This window comes from Oncorhynchus gorbuscha, unplaced genomic scaffold (genome assembly GCF_021184085.1).
Source record: "Oncorhynchus gorbuscha isolate QuinsamMale2020 ecotype Even-year unplaced genomic scaffold, OgorEven_v1.0 Un_scaffold_1411, whole genome shotgun sequence".
NCBI classification, from domain to species: Eukaryota; Metazoa; Chordata; class Actinopteri; order Salmoniformes; family Salmonidae; genus Oncorhynchus; species Oncorhynchus gorbuscha.
This window is the reverse complement of record NW_025746196.1, coordinates 116,074-127,500: the sequence shown is the minus strand read 5'-3', so window position 1 is coordinate 127,500 and position 11,427 is coordinate 116,074. Positions and strand designations below refer to the sequence as shown.

The following is an 11,427-nucleotide window of genomic DNA, read 5'->3' as shown; positions in this document are numbered from 1 at the left end:
CGTCACTATAACACTCCCCTACTGACCACACGTCACTATAACACTCCCCTACTGACCACACATCACTATAACACTCCCCTACTGACCACACGTCACTATAACACTCCCCTACTGACCACACGTCACTATAACACTCCCCTACTGACCACACGTCACTATAACACTCCCCTACTGACCACACGTCACTATAACACTCCCCTACTGACCACACGTCACTATAACACTCCCCTACTGACCACACGTCACTATAACACTCCCCTACTGACCACACGTCACTATAACACTCCCCTACTGACCACACGTCACTATAACACTCCCCTACTGACCACACGTCACTATAACACTCCCCTACTGACCACACGTCACTATAACACTCCCCTACTGACCACACGTCACTATAACACTCCCCTACTGACCACACGTCACTATAACACTCCCCTACTGACCACACGTCACTATAACACTCCCCTACTGACCACACGTCACTATAACACTCCCCTACTGACCACACGTCACTATAACACTCCCCTACTGACCACACGTCACTATAACACTCCCCTACTGACCACACGTCACTATAACACTCCCCTACTGACCACACGTCACTATAACACTCCCCTACTGACCACACGTCACTATAACACTCCCCTACTGACCACACGTCACTATAACACTCCCCTACTGACCACACGTCACTATAACACTCCCCTACTGACCACACGTCACTATAACACTCCCCTACTGACCACACGTCACTATAACACTCCCCTACTGACCACACGTCACTATAACACTCCCCTACTGACCACACGTCACTATAACACTCCCCTACTGACCACACATCACTATAACACTCCCCTACTGACCACACATCACTATAACACTCCCCTACTGACCACACAGACACAAAACTCCCCTACTGACCACGAATGGACTTCTTTCCTACTGACCACACGTCACTATAACACTCCCCTACTGACCACAGGCGTCACTATAACACTCCCTACTGACCACACGTCACAATAACACTCCCCTACTGAGGTCGGGACACAATCGAAATACAGACTTTTAGAGCAGAATTAGCATATTAGCCAGCAACTATAAAACTCCCCTACTGACCACATGTCACTATAACACAGAAACCCCTACTGATCTGACCACACGTCACATCTATAACACTGAAATATACTGACCACACTCGTCACTATAACACTCCCTACTGACCACACATCACTATAATATATCCGATACAGACCACACATCACTAAAACAAGTGCCACTGATCTACACAGACACAAAATGGCTGCCCCTATCTAGAGCTTTAATGGAGGTTCTTTCCTGGAGCCAAACGAACTTGGCTACATCTCCCCATTTAAAACTATCCAGGCTTGGGTCATCGTGAAATATATCTGATATCTCTTTAATTTAAAACTATCACTATCATCATAATCTCTTTAATTTAAAACAATGAACAGGAAGTGAATTAGGTCGGGATTTAAATAAGAAATACAGACTTTTAGAGCAGAATTAGCATATTAGCCAGCAACTTATAAAAACTCAGAGTCAGACAGGCTCCAGTTTTAATCAACACAGAAACCCCAGACACAATCATGTTTAAGCAGAACCTTTCTCTGGTCCTAGGTTATAACTCAGATCACCTTTCTCTGGAAATATATCCATATCTCTTTAATTTAAAACTATTCTCTGATCATCTGTGAAACTATATCTCTGGTATCCAGTCTTAATTTAAAAACTATCTCTGGTCGATCAGTCTGTTAAATATATCCGATATCTCTTTAATTTAAAACTATCAGAACCTGAAATATATCTGATATCTCTTTAATTTAAAAACTATCTCTGGTCGATCATCTGTTATTTAACTCAGAAATATATCTGATATCAGTCTTTAATTTAACTCAAACTTTCTCTGGTCCTCAGTCTGTTAAATGTGTCCTGATATCTCTTTAATTTAAAAACTTTCTCTGGTCCTCAGTCTGAAATTTAATCAGAATTTCTCTTTCAGTCTGTTATTTAACTCAGAACCTTTCTCTGGTCCTGCAGTCTGTTATTTAACTCAGAACCTTTCTCTGGTCCTCCAGTCTGTTATTTAACTCAGAACCTTTCTCTGGTCCTCCAGTCTGTTATTTAACTCAGAACCTTTCTCTGGTCCTCCAGTCTGTTATTTAACTCAGAACCTTTCTCTGGTCCTCCAGTCTGTTATTTAACTCAGAACCTTTCTCTGGTCCTCCAGTCTGTTATTTAACTCAGAACCTTTCTCTGGTCCTCCAGTCTGTTATTTAACTCAGAACCTTTCTCTGGTCCTGCAGTCTGTTATTTAACTCAGAACCTTTCTCTGGTCCTGCAGTCTGTTATTTAACTCAGAACCTTTCTCTGGTCCTCCAGTCTGTTATTTAACTCAGAACCTTTCTCTGGTCCTCCAGTCTGTTATTTAACTCAGAACCTTTCTCTGGTCCTGCAGTCTGTTATTTAACTCAGAACCTTTCTCTGGTCCTCCAGTCTGTTATTTAACTCAGAACCTTTCTCTGGTCCTCCAGTCTGTTATTTAACTCAGAACCTTTCTCTGGTCCTCCAGTCTGTTATTTAACTCAGAACCTTTCTCTGGTCCTCCAGTCTGTTATTTAACTCAGAACCTTTCTCTGGTTTCAGTCTGTTATTTAACTCAGAACCTTTCTCTGGTCCTCCAGTCTGTTATTTAACTCAGAACCTTTCTCTGGTCCTCCAGTCTGTTATTTAACTCAGAACCTTTCTCTGGTCCTCCAGTCTGTTATTTAACTCAGAACCTTTCTCTGGTCCTCCAGTCTGTTATTTAACTCAGAACCTTTCTCTGGTCCTCCAGTCTGTTATTTAACTCAGAACCTTTCTCTGGTCCTGCAGTCTGTTATTTAACTCAGAACCTTTCTCTGGTCCTGCAGTCTGTTATTTAACTCAGAACCTTTCTCTGGTCCTGCAGTCTGTTATTTAACTCAGAACCTTTCTCTGGTCCTGCAGTCTGTTATTTAACTCAGAACCTTTCTCTGGTCCTGCAGTCTGTTATTTAACTCAGAACCTTTCTCTGGTCCTGCAGTCTGTTATTTAACTCAGAACCTTTCTCTGGTCCTCCAGTCTGTTATTTAACTCAGAACCTTTCTCTGGTCCTGCAGTCTGTTATTTAACTCAGAACCTTTCTCTGGTCCTCCAGTCTGTTATTTAACTCAGAACCTTTCTCTGGTCCTCCAGTCTGTTATTTAACTCAGAACCTTTCTCTGGTCCTCCAGTCTGTTATTTAACTCAGAACCTTTCTCTGGTCCTCCAGTCTGTTATTTTCTTTCCTTTTACTTCCTAGAGTTTTATTTCTCTGTATTTCTTCATTCTCATAAGACTTTGACTTTTTTCTTTGTAGATACACACACACACACACACACACACACACACACACACACACACACACACACACACACACACACACACACACACACACACACACACACACACACACACACACACACACACACACACACACACACACACACACACACACACACACACACTGTCCACACACACACACACACACACCTCGCTAGTGTCAATTTGAAGAAGTATCGACCGTTGGACAGACAGGAAGTGAATCATTGTCTCCATCTCCAATCCATCTAAAGCCCTTCAACTCAACTACACAAGAGGCGGAGTCCTAAAATAGCACACTATATGGTGAACTACTACCAGAGCCCTATTCCCTATATAGTGAACTACTACCAGAGCCCTATTCCCTATATAGTGAACTACTACCAGAGCCCTATTCCCTATATAGTGGTACTACTATAGACCAGAGCACTATTCCCTATATAGTGAACTACTACCAGAGCCCTATTCCCTATATAGTGGTACTACTATAGACCAGAGCCCTATTCCCTATATAGTGGTACTACTATAGACCAGAGCCCTATTCCCTATATAGTGGTACTACTATAGACCAGAGCCCTATTCCCTATATAGTGGTACTACTATAGACCAGAGCCCTATTCCCTCTATAGTGGTACTACTATAGACCAGAGCCCTATTCCCTATATAGTGGTACTACTATAGACCAGAGCCCTATTCCCTATATAGTGGTACTACTATAGACCAGAGCCCTATTCCCTATATAGTGGTACTACTATAGACCAGGGCCCTATTCCCTATATAGTGGTACTACTATAGACCAGGGCCCTATTCCCTCTATAGTGGTACTACTATAGACCAGAGCCCTATTCCCTATATAGTGGTACTACTATAGACCAGAGCCCTATTCCCTCTATAGTGGTACTACTATAGACCAGAGCCCTATTCCCTATATAGTGGTACTACTATAGACCAGAGCCCTATTCCCTATATAGTGAACTACTATAGACCAGAGCCCTATTCCCTATATAGTGAACTACTACCAGAGCCCTATTCCCTATATAGTGGTACTACTATAGACCAGAGCCCTATTCCCTATATAGTGAACTACTATAGACCAGAGCCCTATTCCCTATATAGTGAACTACTACCAGAGCCCTATTCCCTATATAGTGGTACTACTATAGACCAGAGCCCTATTCCCTATATAGTGAACTACTACCAGAGCCCTATTCCCTATATAGTGGTACTACTATAGACCAGAGCCCTATTCCCTCTATAGTGGTACTACTATAGACCAGAGCCCTATTCCCTATATAGTGAACTACTATAGACCAGAGCCCTATTCCCTATATAGTGAACTACTACCAGAGCCCTATTCCCTATATAGTGAACTACTACCAGAGCCCTATTCCCTCTATAGTGGTACTACTATAGACCAGAGCCCTATTCCCTATATAGTGGTACTACTATAGACCAGAGCCCTATTCCCTATATAGTGAACTACTACCAGAGCCCTATTCCCTATATAGTGGTACTACTATAGACCAGAGCCCTATTCCCTCTATAGTGGTACTACTATAGACCAGAGCCCTATTCCCTATATAGTGAACTACTATAGACCAGAGCCCTATTCCCTATATAGTGAACTACTACCAGAGCCCTATTCCCTATATAGTGAACTACTACCAGAGCCCTATTCCCTCTATAGTGGTACTACTATAGACCAGAGCCCTATTCCCTATATAGTGGTACTACTATAGACCAGAGCCCTATTCCCTATATAGTGGTACTACTATAGACCAGGGCCCTATTCCCTATATAGTGGTACTACTATAGACCAGAGCCCTATTCCCTATATAGTGGTACTACTTTAGACCAGGGCCCTATTCCCTATATAGTGCACTACTATAGACCAGAGCCCTATTCCCTATATAGTGAACTACTAGTGACCAGAGCCCTATTCCCTATATAGTGGTACTACTATAGACCAGAGCCCTATTCCCTACTACTAGTGACCAGAGCCCTATTCCCTATATAGTACTATAGACCAGAGCCCTATTCCCTATATAGTGGTACTACTATAGACCAGAGCCCTATTCCCTATATAGTGGTACTACTATAGACCAGAGCCCTATTCCCTATATAGTGGACTACTATAGACCAGAGCCCTATTCCCTATATAGTGGTACTACTATAGACCAGAGCCCTATTCCCTATATAGTACACTACTATAGACCAGAGCCCTATTCCCTATATAGTGCACTACTATAGACCAGAGCCCTATTCCCTATATAGTGGTACTACTATAGACCAGAGCCCTATTCCCTATATAGTGGTACTACTATAGACCAGAGTCCTATTCCCTATATAGTGGTACTACTATAGACCAGAGCCCTATTCCCTATATAGTGGTACTACTATAGACCAGAGCCCTATTCCCTATATAGTGGTACTACTATAGACCAGAGCCCTATTCCCTATATAGTGGTACTACTATAGACCAGAGCCCTATTCCCTATATAGTGAACTACTACCAGAGCCCTATTCCCTATATAGTGAACTACTACCAGAGCCCTATTCCCTATATAGTGGTACTACTATAGACCAGAGCCCTATTCCCTATATAGTGGTACTACTAGTGACCAGAGCCCTATTCCCTATATAGTGGTACTACTATAGACCAGAGCCCTATTCCCTATATAGTGGTACTACTATAGACCAGAGCCCTATTCCCTATATAGTGGTACTACTATAGACCAGAGCCCTATTCCCTATATAGTGGTACTACTATAGACCAGAGCCCTATTCCCTATATAGTGGTACTACTATAGACCAGAGCCCTATTCCCTATATAGTGGTACTACTATAGACCAGAGCCCTATTCCCTATATAGTGGTACTACTATAGACCAGAGCCCTATTCCCTATATAGTGGTACTACTATAGACCAGAGCCCTATTCCCTATATAGTGGTACTACTATAGACCAGAGCCCTATTCCCTATATAGTGGTACTACTATAGACCAGAGCCCTATTCCCTATATAGTGAACTACTACCAGAGCCCTATTCCCTATATAGTGAACTACTACCAGAGCCCTATTCCCTATATAGTGGTACTACTATAGACCAGAGCCCTATTCCCTATATAGTGGTACTACTAGTGACCAGAGCCCTATTCCCTATATAGTGGTACTACTATAGACCAGAGCCCTATTCCCTATATAGTGGTACTACTATAGACCAGAGCCCTATTCCCTATATAGTGGTACTACTATAGACCAGAGCCCTATTCCCTATATAGTGGTACTACTATAGACCAGAGCCCTATTCCCTATATAGTGGTACTACTATAGACCAGAGCCCTATTCCCTATATAGTGGTACTACTATAGACCAGAGCCCTATTCCCTATATAGTGGTACTACTATAGACCAGAGCCCTATTCCCTATATAGTGGTACTACTTTAGACCAGAGCCCTATTGCCTATATAGTGCACTACTTTAGACCAGAGCCCTATTGCCTATATAGTGCACTACTGTAGACCAGGGTCCTATGAGTTATTGTCACTATAAAGGGTACTACTTTAGACCAGGGTCCTATGAGTTGTTGTCACTATAATGGGTACTACTTTAGACCAGGGTCCTAGGAGTTGTTGTCACTATAAAGGATACTACTTTAGACCAGGGCCCTATTCCCTATATAGTGTACTACTATAGACCAGAGCCCTATTCCCTATATAGTGTACTACTACAGACCAGGGTCCTATGAGTTGTTGTCACTATAAAGCGTACATGGTGCCATTTGGAACGTGACCATTGTATAGTTCTGGAACACATCTTGCCATTGCTCTGACCTCATTGGCTCACGGACAGAGAGGGAGGGTTTCCATTCGTCGAGGGGTCTTTTTGATTGACAGGCGTGACATTGAGGGTCTGTCATTGTGGGTGGTACTGTACCGCACAGTGGGGCAGGGGCCACACACACACGACACACACATACACACACTCCCTTTGTCCTCTGCAGAGCGGTGAAACCTCCTGTCCCCAGAGGAGACACAACCTGCTGTTCCATCACAACCTCTCCCTGCTCCCTCTCTCCTTCTCCTGCCTGTCTCTCTATTTCTCTCTCTTTGCATCTCCTCTATCTCTCGCTCTCCCTTTCCCCTCTCCTCCTCTCTCTTTACCTATCCTATCCTATCCTATCTTTCTGTCTCTCTCTCCTCTATCTCTCGCTCTCCCTTTCCCCTCTCCTCCTCTCTCTTTACCTATCCTATCCTATCCTATCTTTCTGTCTCTCTCTCCTCTATCTCTCGCTCTCCCTTTTCCCTTCTCCTCCTCTCTCTTTACCTATCCTATCCTATCCTATCTTTCTGTCTCTCTCTCCTCTATCTCTCGCTCTCCCTTTCCCCTCTCCTCCTCTCTCTTTACCTATCCTATCCTATCTTTCTGTCTCTCTCTCCTCTATCTCTCTGTCTCTCGCTCTCCCTTTCCCCTCTCCTCTCCTCCTCTCTCTTTACCTCTCCTATCTTTCTGCCTCTCTCTCCTCTATCTCTCTGTCTTTCTCTCTCTCTTTATAATCTCCATAGCTTTCTTTCCCCCTCCTTCACCTAATCTCATCATATCTCCTCCTCCTCTGTCCTGTCCTCCTCCTTCACCTAATCTCATCATATCTCCTCCTCCTCTGTCCTGTCCCCCTCCTCTGTCCTGTCCCCCCCTTCACCTAATCTCATCATATCTCCTCCTCCTCTGTCCTGTCCCCCTCCTCTGTCCTGTCCCCCCCTTCACCTAATCTCATCATATCTCCTCCTCCTCTGTCCTGTCCTCCTCCTCTGTCCTGTCCCCCTCCTTCACCTAATCTCATCATATCTCCTCCTCCTCTGTCCTGTCCTCCTCCTCTGTCCTGTCCCCCTCCTTCACCTAATCTCATCATATCTCCTCCTCCTCTGTCCTGTCCCCCTCCTTCACCTAATCTCATCATATCTCCTCCTCCTCTGTCCTGTCCTCCTCCTCTGTCCTGTCCCCCTCCTTCACCTAATCTCATCATATCTCCTCCTCCTCTGTCCTGTCCTCCTCCTCTGTCCTGTCCCCCTCCTTCACCTAATCTCATCATATCTCCTCCTCCTCTGTCCTGTCCTCCTCCTTCACCTAATCTCATCATATCTCCCCCTCCTCTGTCCTGTCCTCCTCCTTCACCTAATCTCATCATATCTCCTCCTCCTCTGTCCTGTCCTCCTCCTTCACCTAATCTCATCATATCTCCCCCTCCACTGTCCTGCCCTCCTCCTCTGTCCTGTCCCTCTCCTTCACCTAATCTCATCATATCTCCTCCTCCTCTGTCCTGTCCTCCTCCTTCACCTAATCTCATCATATCTCCCCCTCCACTGTCCTGCCCCCCTCCTCTTAGGAGGATATTAAGCTGTTCCATTCTGCTGACCTCTCTATTTAATATTTTTGATTTTCTTCTCCTACTCCTTCTCCTCCTTCTACTCCTCCTCCTCCTCTCCCTCCTCCTCCTCCTTCTCCCCCCCTCCTCCTCAACATCCTCCCCCTCCTTCTCCTCCCCCTCCTCCTCTTCCTCCTCAACCTCCTTCTCTTCCTCCTCAACATCCTCCCCCTCCTCCATCTCCTCATTCTCCTCCCCCTCCTCCCCCTCCTCCTCCTCCCCCTCCTCCTTCTCCTTCTTCTCCTCCTGCCCCTCCTCCTTCTCCTTCTCCTCCTTCTTCTCTTTCTTCTTTTCCTTCTCCTCCTCCTTCTCCTCCTTCTCCTCCTCCTCCTCCTTCTCCTCCTCCTCCTCCCCTCCTCCCCCTCCTTCTCCTCCTCCTCCTCCTTCTTCTCCTTCTCCTCCTCCTCATCCTCCTCCCCCTCCTTCTCCTCCTCCTCCTTCTCCTTCTTCTCCTTCTCCTCCTCCTGCCCCTCCTTCTTCTCTTTCTTCTCCTCCTCCTCCTCCTCCTCCCTCACCTCCTCCCCCCCCTCCTTCTCCTCCTCCTCCTCCTCCTCCTTCTTCTCCTCCTCCTCCTCCTCCTCCTCACCCTCCTCCTCTTCCTCCTTCTTCTCCTTCTCCTCCTCCTCCCCCTTCTCATTCTCCTCCTCCTGCCCCTCCTCCTCCTCCTCCTCCTTCTTCTCCTCCTCCTCCACCCCTCCTCCTCCCCCCTCCTCCTCCTCATCCTCCTTCTCCTCCTTCTCCTCCTCCACCTCCTCTCCCTCCTCCTCCTCCTCCCCCTCCTTCTTCTCCTCCTCCTCCTCCCTTCTCTCCTCCTCCTCCTCCTCCTCCTCACCCTCCTCCTCCTTCTTCTCCTTCTCCTCCTCCCCCTTCTCCTCCTCCTGCCCCTCCTCCTCCTTCTTCTCCTCCTCCTCCCCCTCCTCCTCCTCCTTCTCTTTCTTCTTCTCCTCCTCCTCCTCCTTCTCCTCTTTCTCCTTCTCCTCCTCCTGCCCCTCCTCCTCCTTCTTCTCCTCCTCCTCCACCCTCCTCCTTCCTCCTTCTCCTCCTCCTCCTCCTCCTCCTCCTCCTCCTCCTCCTCCTCCTCCTCCTCCTCCTCCTCCTCCTCCTCCTTCTCCTCCTCCTCCTCCTCCTTCTTCTCCTTCTCCTCCTCCACCACCTCTTCCTCCTCCTCCTTCTCTTTCTTCTCCTCTTCCTCCTCCTCCTCCTCCTCCTCCTCCTGACAGTAATAATAATCCCTGTCTCTTCTTTGGCTTTTCAGATCTCATAATAATATGATAATATTCACCGTTCTGTCAGAACCTGGAGGGCTGGAAAGGGAAAAGAATCAGGGTCGTGCATCCCAAATGACACCCCTACGTAGTGCACTACTTTTGACCAGGGCCCAATGGGGCAACAGTGCACTATATAGGGAATAGGTTGCTTAGTGACACCCAATGAGGTCGTTCCAAAGGCAAACCCTTTTCTGACACACCTTCCTGTTTCTGTCTGTATTCTACCTGGACTTGTTTCAATGCCTTTTAAAACAAAATCACCTCTTCAAATGCATTTCATACACAATAGAAATATATAGTCTTTGTTTTCTAAAGACAAGACGCATCATTTCTCTCATCGTATTACCACCGCAAACAATCAGTCATTATCAGTCATTATCTTGGTTAGTTTCCATTGTATCTCCCAGCAAACAATTCAGTCATTATCTTGGTTAGTTTCCATTGTATCTCCCAGCAAACAATTCAGTCATTATCTTGGTTAGTTTCTACTGTATCTCCCAGCAAACAATTCATTATCTTGGTTAGTTTCCATTGTATCTCCCAGCAAACAATTCAGTCATTATCTTGGTTAGATTCCATTGTATCTCCCAGCAAACAATTCAGTCATTATCTTGGTTAGTTTCTACTGTATCTCCCAGCAAACAATTCATTATCTTGGTTAGTTTCCATTGTATCTCCCAGCAAACAATTCAGTCATTATCTTGGTTAGATTCCATTGTATCTCCCAGCAAACAATTCAGTCATTATCTTGGTTAGTTTCTACTGTATCTCCCAGCAAACAATTCATTATCTTGGTTAGTTTCCATTGTATCTCCCAGCAAACAATTCAGTCATTATCTTGGTTAGATTCCATTGTATCTCCCAGCAAACAATTCAGTCATTATCTTGGTTAGTTTCTACTGTATCTCCCAGCAAACAATTCAGTCATTATCTTGGTTAGTTTCTACTGTATCTCCCAGCAAACAATTGAGTCATTATCTTGGTTAGATTCCATTGTATCTCCCAGCAAACAATTCAGTCATTATCTTGGTTAGTTTCTACTGTATCTCCCAGCAAACAATTCAGTCATTATCTTGGTTAGTTTCCATTGTATCTCCCAGCAAACAATTCAGTCATTATCTTGGTTAGTTTCTACTGTATCTCCCAGCAAACAATTCAGTCATTATCTTGGTTAGTTTCTACTGTATCTCCCAGCAAACAATTCAGTCATTATCTTGGTTAGTTTCTACTGTATCTCCCAGCAAACAATTCAGTCATTATCTTGGTTAGTTTCTACTGTATCTCCCAGCAAACAATTCAGTCATTATCTTGGTTAGTTTCTATTGTATCTCCCAGC

The 11,427-nt window shown here is 45.0% G+C and overlaps 1 long non-coding RNA gene across 1 annotated transcript in view; it reads left to right on the top strand.

Moving 5' to 3' along the window:
* LOC124022750 overlaps positions 1-10,455 on the top strand; it is a 22,604-nt gene extending 12,149 nt beyond the window's left edge. The window contains exon 4 of the long non-coding RNA XR_006836622.1: positions 10,079-10,455. This is a non-coding gene — a long non-coding RNA (uncharacterized LOC124022750). The remainder of the gene's footprint in view (positions 1-10,078) is intronic.
* Positions 10,456-11,427: the final 972 nt, after the last annotated feature.